General features: G+C 47.2%; 1 protein-coding gene across 1 annotated transcript in view; it reads right to left on the reverse strand.

The window, feature by feature from the left end:
- The window catches only part of CLCN4 (chloride voltage-gated channel 4), a 73,192-nt gene extending 54,916 nt beyond the window's left edge, over nucleotides 1-18,276 (reverse strand). Inside the window, exon 1 of the mRNA XM_008055153.2 lies at nucleotides 18,036-18,276. The gene's annotated coding sequence lies outside the window, so the exon portion shown is untranslated. The remainder of the gene's footprint in view (nucleotides 1-18,035) is intronic.
- Nucleotides 18,277-19,087: the final 811 nt, after the last annotated feature.

Genomic DNA, 19,087 nt, shown 5'->3' on the forward strand with positions numbered 1-19,087 from the left:
AGTCTCCCCATCTATGAAGTGGGGAACCTGCCTCAGAGGGTTGTGACAAAGACTGAATGAGCTGACGTTTGTAAGGCACTTTGTGCCTGGCACATGGCTAGCACTTCATAAATGTTTGTTAAAACGAAAATCGGCCAGGCGCGGTGGCTCATGCCTATAATGCCAGCACTTTGGAAAGCCAAGGTGAGAGAACTGCCTGAGCCCATGGGTTCAAGACCAGCCTGGGCAACTTGGTGAGATCTCATCTCTACAATAAATCAAAAAATTAGCCAGGCATGGTGGCACATGCCTGTAGTTTCAGCTACTTGGAAGGCTGAGGCGGAAGGATCACCTGAGCCCAGCAGGTCGAGGCTGCGGTGGCCATGAGTGTGCCACTGCACTCCAGCCAAGGCGACAGAGTGAGACTCCAATTAAAAAAAACAAAAACAAAAAAATCGTTCTGAAAACACACTTTCCTCACCACCTTGCATGTGGCCTCATTTCTAGAGTTTATCTGCTTGCTCCTCTGGCATCGACAGCTGACAGAGGGAGACTGATGAACTACAGTTCTGCTCAGGGAGATTGCAGTGGTCCAGTGAGCTTTGGGGACCATCTGTGGGTTTCTGTTTACCAAGAATCAGTGAGGCCATTAAAACATGAATCTATGCCTGGCATTTTAATTCTATTTTCCTTAAAACCCCCCAGGGTGTTTACATTTATTAGAGACTGTTTTCTTTCAAATCGGAAATATCTGTATTCAAAGTGGCAAGACCACGAACTGAGACACTTGTGTGACTCTCCAATCTGACTATGCGAACTCAGTTGACCCTCATGCCCCCCCCCCAAAAAAGCCGGGGTCCTGGAATGGGCCATTTTCAGGTGCTCCCTCCATCCATCTCTTTGCCCCATGTGACAGAGACTGAAACTTATTACCAGCCCCTTTCACCCTCTCAGGGATGAGCAAACCCCTTTTCATTAACCAAACTATTTGTCTCTGTCACAAGTAATGTTTAGGCCTATGGGACTTTCCAGAAACTTTAGAGCTATCTTCATTGTCAGCTGTTTTTATCAGTCACTTCAGTGCGGAGTTATTAAGAAATACACTCATCAATGTCAACAAAATTAAAACTTTGAGATACTCACACTCTCAAAAGGGATCCCCTTAAAAGCTATCACAATATCTATAACCATTATTGTGCTTAACACTCAGAAGCCAGAACCAAAATGTTTAATCCAGAAGAGATTGGTAAATATCTATAAAATGCAACCTACAGGCCAGGCACTGTGGCTCATGCCAGTCCCAGCACTTTGGGAGGCCGAAGTGAGAGGACTGCTTAAGTGCAGGAGTTCAAGACCATCCTGGGCAACATAGTAAGACCCCATCTCTACAAAAAAATCAAAAAAGTAGCCGGGCACGATGGCATGCACCTGCAGTTCAAGCTACTCGGGAGGGCTGAGGCGGAAGGATAGTCTGAGTCCAGGAGGTTGAGGCTATGGTGAGCCATGATCATGCCACTATACTCCATCCTGGGTGACAGAGTGAGACCCCAACTCAAACAATAAAAAAAGCAACATACAGGTAAGCAATTGGTCTCATAGTAACCAGAAAGAAGCCAACAGTCCGTGCTTGGTAACAGGAATGTGCCCAGTGGCTACTACAAAGATCCCCATTTCAATCTGACCAATATGACCAAAGGAAAACAGACATCAGGGAAATAAGGGTGACATCAAGCATAAGCACAAGGAAAGTCCAGGAAGTTAATTACCTATGATCTTTCTGTCTGTCCTGTTTTTCTGAGAACTGCAGTTTTAGTAAACAAAAGTTGCAGAATTAACATTCCTATTTTAGCTAAATTCTAGAAACTGCTCTGCACTACTCAACTAGCCTGGACGAAGGGACAGGCTGTATTACCTGGTGGAAGTCAGGCCTTCCCCTGCCAACCTTCAAGTTACCTGCACTTGGAAGAGTGGCAGAAAGAGCAAACAAGGTGGCTGACACCTCGGGACCTTTTCCTTCTCACTTGTGCAGATGCACACGGGGTTGTAGCAGCAATTTTTTTATTTTAAGCATTTTTTAGAGATAAAATGCATCTTTTTACAGTGTACAATTCAGTGGTTTGTAGTAAATTCACAAGGTTGGAAAACCATCATCACTACCCAATTCCAGAACATTTTCATCCCCCTAAAAGTAGCCCCCTGCCCATTAGCAGTCACTTCCTTCTCCCAGCCCAGGCAACTACTACTCCAATCTCCATGTATTTGCCTACTCTGGACATTTTCTATAAATGGATCACATGGTATGTAGCCTTTGGTATCTGGCTTCTTTCACTTAGCATAATGCTTTCAAGGTTCATCCATGTTGTAGTGTGAATTAGTGCTTCATTTCTTTTTATTGTTGAATAAGATTCCATTGTGTGGCTATATCACTCATCAGCTGATGACCATTTGGGTTGTTTCTACTTTGGGGCTGTTATGAACATTCATGTCCAAGTCTTTGTGTGGACGTATGTTTTCATTTCTCTTGGGTACATGCCCAAAAGTGTAACTGCTGGGTCAGATAGGAGCTCTGTGTTTAACCTTCTGAGGAGCTGCCAGACTGAAATCACTTTTCTTGAGTGAGCTTTTTATTGAAGTAAATGACTATCCATAAAAATGCAAAAGTCACAAGTATACAGCTCTGTAAATTGTCACAAAAATAACTTACCCCCGTATCCAGTACCAAGATCAAGAGATGGAACATGACCAGCACCCAGACACTCCCTCCTGGCCCTCCCAGCCCCTGCCCCATCCCTAAGGGTAGTCATTATCCCAACCCTGTTGCCTGTTTCTGAACTTCAAGTAAATTAAATCTTTTGCTTCCAGATTGTCCTGTTCTATGTTATGTTGTAAGATCTAGCCATGTTGTTGCATGTTACTACTACTTGTCTCTTTCTCTTTGTTCTATAACATGGGCTGAAAAACTTTTCTGAAAAGGGCAAGAAAGTAAATATGTGAAGCCCTCTGGGCCATTCAGTCTCTATAAGGACTACTCAACTCTTCCACTGTCATTGGAAAGCAGCTGAGACCATGAACACATCAATAACTCGGCTGTGTTTCAATAAAACGTTATTTATGGGCACTGAAATCTGAATGCCATATAACCGTCATGTGTCACAAAATCTTCTTTTGTTTTTTTCCAACCATATACAAATGCAAAAAAGCATTCTTAGCTCAAGATCTGTTCAAGAGCAGGTGGTTGGCTGCAGGATAAGCCCCAGTACCTTTATACCCATTTCACTGCAGGTGAACACGTGGGTGGTTTCCCATTTGGAGCCAACACGCATCGGGCTGCCATCATTATTTACACCCACCCATAAAACATTGTGGTGGAAAACCTTCCACCTATTCGCTCCCCTCTCTGCCCAGTCGTGGCCAGGTGCCATAGAACCTGACCATTTTTATGCCAGCATTCCTCTCCCGAATCAGACCATGTCATATTATTAGCCAATTTGCTCTATCAGCTAATTCCCCAGATGGCTTGGACAGATGGAATGGAAAGTCATAACTCAGACTAAAAGTCTCCAATGAGCAGGGAAAGCCGGCCATTCCAGAGGTAAGTACTACCAGCATCCTCTGCCAGTGTGGGCATGGTGGAAACTGCTGCTAAAATCTTCTCCATCTCTCATGAGCCCTTCGCACAAGCTGCTCTTGTCACCTTTCTCCTTCCTGTCTCCTCATAGGAACTTACTTGATAGTCAGAGGTTAGGAAGTTTCTCAAAAAGGGAAATATTTTCAGCTTTATAGGCCATACAGTCTCTGGTGCAATTACCAGAGTCTGCCACTGTAGCACAAAGCAGCCCCAGACAATATGTAAATGAAGGGGTGAGGCTGTGTGCTGATAACACTTTACAAAAACAGGTAACAGGCCAGCATGGTGGTGCACACCTGTAATCCCGAAATTTGGAGAGGCCAAGGTGGAAGGATCACTTGAGCCTAGGAGCTCAAAGCCAGCTTGGGCAACATAGCAAGACCTGCCTCTACAAAAAATAAAAGAAATTAGCTGGGCGTGGTAGCACGCCTGTAGTCCCAGTAGCTAAGCATGCCACTGCACTCCAGCCTGGGCAATGGAGCAAGACCCTGTCTCAAAAAAAAAACAGGCAAGGGGCTGGATTGGGCCTGCAGGCAGCCTTTGCCAGCCCTGCTTTACACCACAAGCATTTATTGGGCATCTGCGACCAGTCAGGCCACTGTCTGAGGCACCAGAGTCACCAGCACATTTACGACCCCTCACCTCCCAATAGAATCCAGCAAGTAAATCATCGTGACCCACTGAGTCAAATAGAAAGGCAAGTAGCCAGTCATTCCTCTTAGGATTATTTAAGGGAAGGAATGAGCTTCAACGCAACTAAAGGACCTGGCTAGCAACACTTCAGTCTTTCTGAGCACGCTTTGATTCCGGGCAGTGACGGTCTCCAGGGACAACTGTGTCCCCCAGGGGACACCTGACAATGCCTGGAGACATTATTGGCTGTCCCAACAGGGCAGGAGGACTGCCACCGGCATCGCGTGGGCAGAAGCCAGAGATGCTGCCAAACACGCTGCAATGTACAGGACAGCCCCCACAGCAAAGAATGATTCAGCCCAAATGTCAACAGTGACTAGTTGCCACAGCCTGAGAACAAACAGGCGAGAGATGCAAAGAGACGACTTCCGGGTCCCGAGTACAGGTTCCCCTGACGCCACCAGATGCCCGGATTTCGTTCCCAGCTACGTCATCCAGCCCAGAATCCCCCGCGGCTTCCGGTTCCACGCGGCCGCGCGTTCCGCCTCTAGGCGGGGCGTGTGCCTGCGTCTGCGCCTGTGCTTCCGCGAGCTCCCGCCGGGTGGGCGGTGGCGCGGCGTTGTGGCTACGCTTTGAACAGCGCGGAGGGAACAAAGAAAAAGCCAGGCTGCGGGCGGAAACCTGAGGAGACGGGCGGGAGCAGGGGACGGAGAAGGAGGCGCGAGCGAGGGGATTAAGCACTCATGTCCCCGGAAGGCTGAGGAGGGAAAACTGTAGGAGCCTTTCTCAGCGTCCCCAGCCCGGTGCCCAGAGGGTTCAGAACGCCCCGCCCAGAGTCAAAACTGCAGGGACTCGGCAGCGCCCGTGCTGCCCGAACATCAGCATTTCTTAGAGCTCCCCAGGTGCTGCCAAGGTGCAGCCTCGGGGATGAGAACCTGAATCCGATCTAGATGAGCCAGGAATCCCTTGGGAGGTCTTATTAAACTGCAGGTTCTGATCCTGGTGGCTGGGGTGGGCCCCGAGACTCTGGGAAGATTATTCTGCATCTGGGAGATGTCCAAGAGAGGAGGGCAGGAAGGCGAACTGCCAGCCTTCGGGGGGCGGGGGGGTGGTCTTGCAGTTAGCTGCCTTTAAAGAATGCCATCTCCATGCAAAGCCTGCGTTACACGATCATCGTCAAACTAACTTCACTCCCTGCTCCAGTTTCAACCCTTCCCCTCCACCCTGTCCCCCGGGAGTGGCCAAGGCCAACTGGTCCCCTGCTCCTCGCTCTCCACTCAGTTACACCGGGGAGGAGGAGTGGGTAACAGGAACTTAAATCGAGTGAGAACACCCCAGATTGACTTTCCTCAGACCCTGCATCTCTGTGTGCACAATATTACCCGCTTAAGGAATGCAATCCGATACAAATTAATAGTCATCTTCGAATTATACAACAGAACACTTTTAATTTGCTTGTGTGGATGGAAGAGAAAAAACAATTTCCAGCCATGAATGTCTAAGGCTGTAGCAAACAGTTGTTTTATCTGCCTATTTATGCTGCTCAGAATTGAAACATTAAAAGTGGAAGTTTAAAATAGAACAAATGGCCGGGCGTGGTGGCTCACGCCTATAATCCCAGCTCTTTGGGAGGCCGAGGTGAGAGGATTGCCTGAGCCCACAGGTTCGAGACCAGCCTGGTCAACTTAGCGAGACCTCATCTCTACAATAAATCAAAAAAAGTAGTTAGGCATGGTAGCATGTGCCTGTAGTTCCCGTTACTTGGAAGGCTGAGGTGGGAGGATCGCTTGAGCCCAGCTGGTCGAGGCTGCAGTGGCCGTGAGTGTGCCACTGCACTCCAGCCTGGGTGACAGAGTAAGACTCCAACTCAAAAAATAAAATAAAATAGAACAAATGTACCATGATTTTCTGCCCCTGCAAAGCGTGCGCGCACACACGCGCGCATACACACACACACACACACACACACACACACACACACACACACACACTTTCCTATCCCTCCAATAGACAAGACATCAGAAGGAGGAATCTATCTGTGCTCTCCCTGCACCTCCAGGCCCAGCAGTATACTATGTCAGTCAGAGGGAAGACTTGACCTCAGTCTCTTCAGCCACAGTTGTAATACCACATGCACATGACCTGCCCTGTACACATGGCTTTGTTGTCCCTGCCCAATTTCTAGAATAACTACTGTATCTGATGCTGCCAGTGCCCCACTCATACCACTCAAAACCTTCCAGTAAGTCCCAGCTGATTTCCAACTGTATCTTTATGCCTGGTGTCATCATTGTGGAACTAACAGAAGGTGGCTCTGCTCACACGGGAAGACTGAAGTGCATTACTGGGAGCAGGTATTGCCTGATGACTCTCGAGAGCTGATGTATAAGTACCCCCACTCCCTTGCCCCTCTAGTGGGATCATTTCAAGGCATGAGCTTTGCACTTGTGTGGAAAACACTCAGCACCGGCAGGCCTAGACTTCTCTCCTTAGGAAGTCTTGCTTGCAAGAGTGGGCACCTGGCTGTCATCTAGGAACTTGGATTTCAAGAGAGCACTCACCATTCCTAGAACAAAGAAGAATGGCTCCCTGTGCCTAAACTGTCCAAAAAATGTGATTTATGCTGAATGCCTGCTTTCCTTCTGAGAGTCTGGAATTTTGATATGCGCTAGGCACGGGATGTTTATGTGACCAGCCCCCAGTAAAAACTTTGGGTGCTGAAACTCTCAGGAGCTTCCCTGGTAGATGTTTCACATGTGTCATCTGAACTCATTGTGGGAGGAATGGAGTGTGCTCTGTGTGACTCCACTAGGAGAGGATTTTTGGAAACATAAGTCTGGCTTTCTCCAGACTTGGCCCATGCGCCTTCTCCCTTTGCTGATTTTGCTGTGTCCTTTCGCTGTAATACATCATGGCCATGAATATGACATACACCAAGTTCTGTGAGCCTTCCTAGGGGCTCATTGGACCTAGAGATGATCTTGGGGGCCCCTAACACAGCGAACACCATTTCCTGGAGTTTCCAAAGTGTGCAGTGAAGTTCCAGTCGCCCGTTGCATGAACTGCGTTCACAGCCCAGCCCCTAATGGCTACATCCTTTGCTGCTACTTCCCCACTCCCCTCCCAAACAAAACCCTTGCGTCTCAGGTTCCACTTCTGTGAGAGCCTAAACGAAGGCAGTATCACGTGGCATTTTATATCTCTGCAACAAGTGATGCCTTTGCCTGTGTAACTCCTGTGAGTGATATTTATGGCCCTATACAAATGAGTAAAATCTTCATGGACTAGGGCCAAAGAGTTATCAGAAATGACCCAAAGCACAAACTATCAAAGAAAAAAATGGGTACGTTGTACTAATGGGGCAAGTAAAAAATTCCTTCCATGGAAGAGTTCAGAAGAACTCCCTGGTACACTTTATCAGTCACAACAATGAACAGTACCTCAGTAAAAGGGTCGAAGCTGTGCTGAGGCTTCTGGCAGTTAGAGACAACCTGACCACCAAAGTGGCCTGTCATAAGCCCCCAACAGAACACTGGTGGCTGATCACTGGTTCACCAGTAATCCACTAGACCAAGGGTTCTCAAATGTGAGCATGCAGCAGCGTTACCAGGAAGGCTGGTGACACACAGGAGGCCTGGTGATGCCAGGCCCCACCCTCAGAGCTCCAGATCCAGCATACCTGGGGTGGGGCCAGGGAATCTGCATTTCTAACAAGCTCCCAGGTCCTGGGGCTGCACTTTCACAGCCATTGGTCTAGTATAACCTTTGTTCCCTTCCTACTCTCCACTCATGTCATCACCTGCATCCTTCCCATTGTGTTCTCATCACTAATATTCTAATATTATTTATATTTTTTTTGAGTTGTAGTCTCACTCCTTCACCTAGGCTGGAGTGCAGTGGCACGCTCACGGCCACCCCAGCATCGACCCGCTGGGCTCAGGCAATCCTTCCGACTTAGCCTTCCCAGTAGCTGGAACTACAGGTGCACACCACCACACTCAGCTAATATTTAGATTTATTGTGAAGATGAGGTCTCGCCAAGTTGCCCAGGCTGTTCTCGAACCTGTGGGCTCAGGCAACCACCTTACCTCAGCCTCCCAAAGTCCTGGGATTACAGGCTTGAGCCACCGCGCCCAGCCATATTATTATTTTAATATCAATCTTATTTAGAAAGTGCATTTTGTTCAGATAATTATTTACAAATTTGCTTCCTCCCATATTTGGCTGGGATCTCATAGAGGGCAGAGGTTTGTGCTACTCATCCCTATTTACTGTGTGGACCTGTATCATAGGAAGTGTCTGCTGAACCCTGTTTTATAGTAATAATGTCCAAAAAGGCTTAGCCAGCCGTGTATTCCACCTCTATTCCACAGAATGTTATTAACACTATATCCAATGCCAGGCACCGTGGCTCACACCTGTAATCCCTGTACTTTGGGAGACTGAGGCAAGAGGACTGCTTGAGTCCAGGAGCTTGAGACTAACTTGGGCAACATAACGAAACCCCATCTCTACAAAAAAATTATTTTTAATTAGCCAGGCATGATGGCACACACCTGTAGCTACTCAGGAGTCTGAAGTGGAAGGACTGCCTGCACCCAGGAGGTAAAGGCTGTGGTGAGCCATGATCATGCCACTGCACTCCAGCCTGGGTAATAGAGTGAGACCCTGACTCAAAAAAAAATAATTATATATATATATACACACACACACACACACAAACAAAAATCCACTGTAGATATGAAACTCTATCAAGTGTTCAGCTAAATGCTTTGGACCTCACTGTGTAAATACATTCAGAATCAAAATAAGAAAGATGTTTTATCTGACCATAAATACAGGGGACAAGAAGACTGTGTAAGCTTATCTGAAGTCATTGGACATATAAAATAAAATGTGATGATTTTAAAACACATGCCATCATCCATCCGTTTTATAATTTGTAGCAGTGCATGTCTGAAGGGCATAACGCTTTTTCCTATTAGTTGGGTTTTTTTTTTTTAAACTTCTAAATTCATCTTGGTTTTTTTTCTCATTAATTTTCAAAAAAAGTTGGGTTGACAAAGACAGGCACATCCTAAGTTCAGCTGGAGAATGCCCTGGCTGATCTCCAGCCACAGACATCTGACACAGAATTGATGAGGCCTGTGGAAGTGGATGCTGAACCCATAACAGAGGCTAAAAGTACCACAATCTGACAGTTCCTTGAGCAGCCCAAGGAGACTAAGCCTTCTTCCCTGTTCTTACCCAAGTAAAGGAGGTAAGAGAGGGAGAATGACTTTTAAATCCCTATAAGCTGGGCACAGCAGTACTGGTAGTCCCAGCTACTCAGGGTTGAGGCCCAGGAGTTTGAGGCCAGCCTGGGCAATGTAGCGAGACCCCATATCATATTTCTAAAAATAAAAATAAAAAGTAAATTTTAAAAATTTCTTTAAACTCTCTCCAGAAGTTTCTCTGAAATAAATTTTGATACACTGACCAGAACATTCACTACAAGAAATCCTGTTCTACATAAAGATTTAAACTTTTAGACTATACTCCCACAGATACAAGCAGTTCAACAAACCCCAAGCCCAAAACAAATGAAGAAAACTATACCAAGGCATATCATAATCAAATTGTTAAATCTAGTGGAAAAGAGGATATCCTATAAGCAGAAAAAAAGACACACTGCAAACAGAGAAAACCATTAAACTACATATGGCTATGAGGACGCACAGAGTCCCACTCCATCCAGTAACAAGGATGCAGTTCACAAGCCTAAACACCGAATGAAAAACGATGCAGAGAAAGAAGGCACAAAGGAACCCGTGATTCCATTACTACAAAATTCCAAGCAAGCAAAAGGACTCTGTGGTGTTATTCAGGATAGCAGTACTTTTGGGCAGGGACATGCGGTAGCTTCTGGGAGCTGGGCATGTTCCATTTGTGGATCTATAGCCTTACAAGTCACACACCATCATTTCCACAGTATCCCAGTGGTGCCACAAGTCAGCCCTGAGTGGTTCAACTGGAAGGGGACTACACATGGTCATGAAAACCCAGGCAGAATCATCATGGTCCATCTTGGAGGCTGGCTCCCACACCAGTCAAAGCTTTTCACCTCCTTCTTCCGCCTTGCCTGAAACCCCAGAAATTTCAAATTCATTTGCCAACTATGGAGTCTTGCTTTTAAAAATGCAGACACCTTCAAGATGGTGAGGTGGCCGTGATTCATTCCCCCACTTCAGCTAACTCAAACACCAGGCTGGGCTCCCCAGAAGGGAGAAGGCATAGAGGTACTGACAGTGAAGGGACTTGCTGGTAGCCACCCAGCAAGGGACTGAGGGCCACAGGACCAAGAAGTTTCAAAGAGAGGGAAGCTCAGAGTAAAAGAATGGGCAGAAAGAAACTTTGCCTGTTTCAAAATGTTGCCTGAGCCAACAAAGGTACTTCCTTTTTTGTTCCCCCCGAACTCTCTGTGCTCCTTCAACTAGTGTGCAGGACTGGGCAGCTGGTGCATGGCCATGGCAGGGCTCCTATGGCCTCAGGGCCATGCAACCATTCATCCCATTTTGAAACCCAGCCCACTTATTGGAAACAGGATGAGGCCAACTGTGTGTGGCTTTGGGTGACACAATAGCCTCAGTGTTTTCACACCCCTGCCCCAGGAGGGGGAGGCAACTGGACCAGGAGGTGTCTGTATTGCTTGTTCCAAGAGCCAAGGATTTAGAATTGACCTCAGTGATTCCTTCCCATAATAACAGTATCAACTTTACACAGGCCTTGTGGTATACCTGGAGCCATTCTAAGCACCCCACAGGTATTAAGTCAGTAGGGCCACTGACCCCCTTTAAATTAAGTATTGTCACCCTCAGGCCCACATTACAGATAAGCAAACTGAGGCAGAGGAAAGGATAAGTCTCACGGACAGTGAGGGGAGAGCTGGCTCAAGCCCAGTCCCGAGGGCCTTCTTCCACAACAGCAAACAGGCCTGTCATCTCAGGATACACAGCTACTTGCTTCCATTGAGAGGGCACTAGTGGCCATGTTTCTCCTAAACTGTACCAAAAAAGCCTAATTAAAAACACCTGGGTTACCCTCTAAGATATCCACAAGAAGCACTGCTGTATGATTTTGCTAGGGCTGCCATCACAAGGTACCATGAACTGGGTGGTTCAGATGACAGAAATATGTTGTCTTCTAGTTCTGGAAGCCAGAAGTCTGAGATCAAGATGGCAGCAGGGTGGGTCCCTTCCGAGGGCTCTGAGGGAAAGATCTTTTCCAGGCCTCTCTCCTTGACCTGTAGTTGGCCATCTTCTCCCTACGTCTGCTCTCACAGTCTCTGCGCCTGCCTGTGTTTAAATCTCTTCTTATAGGGATACCGGCTATATTGAATTAGGGCCCATCCTAATGACGTCTTCAACCCGATTCCCTCTGTAAAGACACTATCCCCAAACAAGGTCTCATTCTGAAGTACTGAGGATTAGGACTTCAACATATAAACGTGGGAAGGGACTCAATTCACCCCACGAGAGCTGCTAAAGACAGTGCTAGTAGAAAATACCTCACTCTTCTGGGACCTCCTCACCCTGGCCTTCCCTTGACCATTTCCTGTCAGGTGTTCTCCACAACAATCTGTTTTCTGCTTACCTGAAGTATACCCCTACACGAATAAAAAATTTGAAATAGACATTTCTTTTTTATTTTAATGCATATTTTTTATTGTAAAATTGTGGGGTACAGTTAAGGGTTAGGTATACAAATATGCATTGTGTAGGTACTCTTGTTGATGAGGTGTGCCCCCCGTCCCCAGACAGATATTGACTACCGTTAATCCCACCTCCCTTCCCCTCCCTGCCCCCCCCAGACACTCCTGACTAGCAATTTTGTAAAGGTTAATCGCAGGAAGGCATTAAAAATGGCTTTGATGTGCTGTTCCTGATGTCCTTGGATGCCACAGGGACAAGAACAAGGCCACTGTAGCCAAGGTGAGGGCTGACATTTCAGCCAATTTTCATGTTTGGGAGGAAAGGGGAGCTGGGGCAAGCCATGACTAAGCTAAGAGGAAAAATAGCCCATCTGTCACTGTGGTGGTTGGCCCTCCTAGCTACTAACCACAAAGTCCTTTTAACCCAACCAGCGACTCCAAGGGCTACAGTGCAGGGAAAAAAATAACGTTCACATTTAGCCAAATAAACCCATAAGGAAAACAAAGAGCCAAGAGGTAGGAAGACACAGTCAGGTCAAGAGCCCTCATGAAACTGCTGGGCAAGCCCCAGTGAGGCGACCACAGAGAGGAACCATAGGTCCAGCACCCAGGGCAAGGAACAGGCCTCCCCAGGGAGGAAATGAGGCATTGAGATGGCTTTCACGTCAGCAAACCTCCAAATCCACCCTGGACATCCCAACTGCTGTGGATGGGAGGACGGACACCATCCTCTAAAGGAGGCACCCACCCACAGCCTCTCCTTCACAACCCTGCTCTTGCCACCATGCCATCCCTGGTGCAGGTCAAGGGCTTGACCCAAGCCTTCCAAGACTCTTCTGCCGTTTCAAGAGGGTTTCGAGTCACCTCTGCAAGGAGGTTCTGGTCTCACACACAGATTCACTTCAGCCGACAGTGTGTTCCCTGCTCTCAAGAATGGTACAAAGACCCATGGGCCAGCAGGTGCACTGCATCCCGGAGGGCATGCGACAGAGACAGGTGCTGGGAGATGAGAAACAGCTGCTCAGAGAAGGGGACAAGGGAACAGGTGCGGGGACTGAGCCCCGCAGGCACAGAGAACAGCCAGTTCAGAGACCCAGTGGCAGGAATGAACGAGCTGGGTGGGAGGGTAGCAAGTATAGCTGAGTGAGGGTATTGCCATGCCCCTACAATCACGGGTCACTAGTGGTCTGATGGCTCGGGAGATTTCATCCACAACAGGATACTGGAAAGAGGGCTTTCAGGTGTCATACTCAGCACATGTGTCTCCTTTGCTGCCACCCATCAAGGGTGATGCTACTGGCATCTAGTGGCTAGAGGCCAGGGATGCTCCTTGATACCCTACAACACCCAGAACATCCCCCCATAACAAAGAATCACCTGGCCCCTATTGTGCATTGTGTCGAGGTTGAGAAGCCCTGGCCTAGACACATAGCAGGGACCCAAGGAATATTTGCCAAATGAAGTAATCCAGGAAGTGAATGAGTGAGTGAATGAATGAATGAGCATTGAGGTTCTTGTCTTATGAACATGCCCTTGCAGTTCTCATGATATTGTTGGTCTTTTCTTAGGATACTGTTTCACTTATTTTTCATTCAACAAATACTTAGTGAACACCTACTAGGTGCTTTGGGCTACATGCTGTGTTTACAGTACTGAATAAGGCAAACATGGTCCCTGGTTTCCCAGAACCTAGAGTGGAAAAAAAGAACATTCTGTACAGGACATCGAGAGACTTCAGTTGTCTTCCAGCTCTGTCACTATCAGTCATGTGACCTTGGATGGGTCACTCAACTCTCTGGACATCTACTACCCACATGTAAAATATATGGGTGGCTTTGATTTTGAAGCTCACTTCCAACGTAGAAGTTCTACTCATTTAATGAGTCCCAGAGGATCTTTTCCTCTCTCAAGTTTTTCCAAGAAGATTGACTAATCCACACATCTGCCAACAGGAGATTGGTTGAATAAGTGGCCATTCTGCCTACACAATGGGACACACTGTGACATGCTGAGTAGAAAGAGAAACAGGTGTCTTGAGTGCTCTTACTTTTTTTCTCCAAGTGCTGATTATAAGAAAATGGAATGGATCGCTGCCACACGAAAAAACATGGATGCATCATGCTGAGTGAAAGAAGCCGGATATGTATAACTCCGTGTATGTGACGCTCAAGAACAGGGAAATGGTGCTGACAGAATCAGAATGGTGGTTGCCTCTTGCCAGAGAGTTTAGCTAAAACGGAGCAAGATGGGGCCCTGTGGGGATACTGGTAATGTTCTCTGTCTTGGTTTGTCAAAATCAACCAAATTAAGACCCATGCATTTATTCTGCATAAATTCTATCCCAATGAAGAAAAAAAGAGGGGAGTGACATATGCAATTATGCAGATGGGCATATTGCACAGACGATTTCTGGAACAATACCTAAGAAGGTTATCAGTGGTTGTCCTTGGAAGGGGAATTGGAGGACCAGGAATGGAAAGGAGACAGTATTCTTGGCAGAATCTTGACATTTCCACTATGTGCATGTATTCCCATTTCAATAAAAACGTTTAAAAATATGATAAAGAAAATCCACCCTGCATATAGAAAGGTACATGTCTCTCCAGCTGCTACTGAAAATGTGGGTGTGAAAAGGTTCGATAACAAGACCTTCCCCATGGCTGCCATGCCAGAGGAGGAAGGCAGGAATGGGAGAAAAGACAAGCCATCACCACTAAACCCCTCACTCTGGTACGGCAAGGCTGAGGGGTGGGGAGGAAGCAAGTAGGTCGAGGACCTCTGGGGCAAGTGGGGGGCATGGGGCTCAGGCCTATGTGATCCAGGCACCTGGAGCTCCCCTGAGATGGCCCTTTCCATAGAAATGCTCAGACATGGTGGCTTCCTCCTTCAGAGTGATCCTCCAAAAAAGAACACACACCCAAGGCGGAAGTCAGAGTCCCCTGACACACCCATCTTGGAAGTACCAACCCATCCCTGACACTGTATTGTGCATTCATTTGCAGTGAATCACTAGGTCCAGCCCAGACCCACAGGGACAAGATGATACGAAGCTGTTGCCACTGGGGGCTGGAGAGCACTGCGTCCATCTGAGGGGCTGCCAACCACACCACAGACCATCATGTCAAATCAAAGCAACAGTAGTCCCCTCATGTCATCTAAAAGCCAGTCACATCAAAATGGCTTCAAGTGTCCCCAAAATGCCTATCACATATGTTTGTTCAGGCCAAGATCCAATCAAGGGCCACAGGTTGTTTCATTTGATAGAGAATACCCCTCCACCCTTTTTTAAAATGTTCTTTCATCATGTTGACTTGTTTAAGAGGCAAAACCAGGGGGCTCCCAGTGAGCACCAAGTCACATTGAGGCACATGGGAGCCTAGGGGGCCCTGCTCTGGGATACAGAACGCAGCCTGTGAGGACAGCTACCTAGGGGGAGAGGACCAAGTAACTGCTTCTGCCGCGCCTACTGCACAGAGGCTCTTTCCCACTGAAGGCCAACCTCCCCTATGAGGGCTTTCCTAACCATCAGGAAACCAATGTTTATGGGGCCAGGAAAGATGAGAGAGAGAGAGACCTGGCAGCAAAAGAATGTATGGGAGGGATATAACAAGGTCCCAGACCTAGGGGACACGGCAATGTTTTCTGGCCATTCTAAGCGACCTGCCCTCCACATATACACAGTAAACAAGTCCCACATCTTGCTATACCACTGCCTTCCTGCTTCATGTCTCTCAGGAGTTTCCCAGCCTGTAGACCCACTTACATCCATCTCCCAAAAAGCCAAGGAAGCAGAAGCAGCAAGTACAGCTAGCCCATTTTGCAGATCTGCCAACAGCTCTGGGAGGTGGAGTGATGCAGCCACAGTCACCCTGACAAGTGACAAAGCTGGATTTTTAAATTCAAGGCCTGTACTGAAGCTTAAAGTATGTGACTGTCACCACCTGAAGGAGTATCCAAGTCGCAGGTCGTACAGGCAGGCAGTTTGTGCTGGCCTCCTAGCTGCACAGACATCACCATCACCTCGTCCTCATCACAACCGGTGCCAGCACCAGATGTCATCTCATTTCATCCTCATCACACCTCCGAGCAGACACTGTTATTCCCGCTTTTGCAGACAAGGAAATGGACTCTGACTGCTAGGTCTACCCCAGGGACCGAGTGCATGTGTACAGTGACATACTGCAGGTCTGCTGAGCACGGCAGTCCCAGCAGGTTTCAGTACACGTTCATCGAGTGCTTTTTTTTTCTCTTTCTATAACACTCTCCTTTCTGCCAAGCTAGGTTCCCACCTACAAATGGCGGATCAACAGCCTCCTCTCCCTTTTGACAGAAGCTATTTCTGGAAACTCACAACATAAAAAGACCTTCACTTTGTATTTCCCAATATGTATGACATCATGAAAGGGAATACAATTTCTGACCAAGGGTTTGGCATCAAACAAACCATAGGAAAATGAATTCTAGAATGTTGGAGCCGGAAGAACATTTAGAGATCATCTGAATCAGTGGTTCTCAACCTGGAGCAATGAAGCCCTCGGGAGACATTTGGAAATGTGTGGTGACATTTTTGGCTGTCACAACTAGGGGCGGGGGGGAGGCAGTTTGCTACTGGCATGGAGTAGGCAGAGGCCAGAGATGCTGCTAAACATCCCACAATGCACAGGGCTGCTACCACGACAAAGAGTTATCTGGCCCCAAATGCCAACAGCCTGGAGGTTGAAAAACCCTGAACTAAATCTCTTTGTTACTTTGAGGAAAAGAAAGCTCAAGCCCAAAGATACAAAGTGACTTGCCCAAGGTTACTCAGTCACAAGCCAGAAGTGGAATCCTCATCTCACATGGGACTCTATCCCCTGCTTTGCTCTGTGTAGAATTGGACTGGGAGAGAAAGGACTGGGAGGACCTGGGAATCTTAATTCTTGTAAACAACCTGCACCCAAGGAAGAACATTGCCATAAATAAATTACTAAATTACTGCAGCAATACATCAGGGTGTCCAACTCTGAAAGAAATGCCTTCTTCCATTATTGATGAAAATAGCATTCCTTGACAGGGCCCCTCAAAGTTGCTGGTAGGTCAAAGTAATCCTGATGTGAGTTCCAGTAGTTTACTGACACCAAGGCTTCCAGAAGGGTCAGGTTTTATGGGAAGGAATGCCACATACTCCTCCTAAGGGTGCCCACACATGTCCTGGCTACAGTTTCCTTCCCACACAAGAAAGGAATGTAAACACAGATCAGGCAATCTTGAAAGAATCCATTAACCTCCCCCCATTGTTAAGCTAGAACTGAAGAGTCATCTGACCCCCTCCATCTGCCGCTGAGTCACCAAGCCCCTTCACTCAGCAAGCTCAGTATTCAGCAAGGGCATTAAAGGGAACATGGGAATTCTTGGGTTTTGGTGTATCCCCACCCCCACCCCCACCCCCTGCTAAGGATCATTTTGCTCTCAGGGATGTAATTGTCTTTCACACTCACATGTTATCTGTGGAGGCTACAATTTATTTTATTTTATTGGATACTGTTATTTTTACATCTACTTAAAACACCTGGAAGAAAAAATACATTTCTGATCTATGCCTGTTAAATGCTGCAACCCTGCAATATAATGCAAGTTGATTTAGATTGCACATCTAGCTCTTAAATTGCTAACCAAGAAGTTTCCATTTCCCAGCACGTTTTGCTTTGAAAGAAATGCGGCTAATTACGGAGGGCAAACCCCTGTAATTAGTAAATATGTCATTATTTAAGAAGCATACAATGACAGTGGGAAAACAGTTGACAGTCCTCTCTCAAAAGCCCCTCTCTCCTTAGAATGCATGCAGCGTGGTCACCCCAAGATTTTTTCCCCTCAGGAGCGAGAGGCCCCTATCTTCCTGCCTGGCCCCTGCCCACTTTCTCGGGGTGGGCACGCCAAGACCCCAAGTCACGCGTGGGACTGCCCCAAGCCACCACCCACTCCCCGCTGGGTGCATGCACCGGCCAGAGGCCCCACTTTCGGTTTCTGGGGGCGCAGCGGGCCTGCAGGCCCGAGGACCGGGGTTCCCCTGCATGCCCACGCCGCGGAGGGCGCGGGGAGGGCGTCCGGGCGCCGCGCGCCCCTTACCTGCAGTGCTGCATCGTGCCGGAGGCCGCCCACCTGGCCAGCATCCTAGAGCATCCTTTCTTCAGCACGAAGGCTGCAGGCTCCGTGACGTCACCGGGGGCGGGGCCCACGCTGCCACGTGACGGTTCAGAGAGGGGCGGCGCGGGGTGGGGGAGACCCTGGAGGTCCCAGAAGATGAGGGTCGCGAGGCCGCCCTGGCCTCCCCTTAGGGTGATGCGCTGGACGTGTGCGCCTTGCCCGGTTTTGCACGAAGAATCACGAGAAACAGACAGCACACAGAAGAAATCCACATTATTACAGGCTCCCAGCGAGTAATAGGATTGCAAAAAGAACTAGCAATAAGGGGATTATCATGAAAGGAAATACAATTTCGTGTTGTATTTTAAAGCCAGTATTTATCAAATGCAGTGGGAGAAATAAATATATTTTGTACAAATCAAAAGGACACAGAATACAGTGTGCATGGGCATAGTTTCCATAGAAGTTTCATGTTTCAAATCGTATGTCAACTATTATATCAAATATTTTAATTTGAAGCAACTCATTATGGAATATTATACTAATTACACAGATGAATAATGTTTTAATTACTCTCTTTTTTTTTAAGTGAGAAAGCAGGATTTATTAAGAGGACACAAAAGCTCCCACAGTGGGAGGGGACCCGAAGGGGCTGCCCCTTAATTACTCTCAATACCTGTATTCATTCTTGTTTTTCAAAGAAAAAAATGATGAAATCACATATTTTTACTACCTACTTGAATATTTGATGATTTAAAATAAGCACTATTGTGTGAGCATGACTGTCTCTGTGTTTGTGTTTGTTTTCTTACATTTTCTAGCAAGGCGTTTAATCTCTCAGACATGAAAGAGTAAATTTACAATAAATCATTATTTCACATTTTCTAATTTTTATCACATTCTGAAGTGAGTCATACTATCATAGAAAATATGTACAATGTCAATATTTCTTATCCACAACTGAAACAGGCTTGCCTAGAAAGCCTTTAGAAAATTCCATCTGTGATCATTTCATATATTTGAAATCGCGTATT

Source organism: Carlito syrichta, unplaced genomic scaffold (genome assembly GCF_000164805.1).
Source record: "Carlito syrichta isolate Samal-C Ts95f unplaced genomic scaffold, Tarsius_syrichta-2.0.1 Scaffold301730, whole genome shotgun sequence".
In the NCBI taxonomy this organism is placed as follows: domain Eukaryota; kingdom Metazoa; phylum Chordata; class Mammalia; order Primates; family Tarsiidae; genus Carlito; species Carlito syrichta.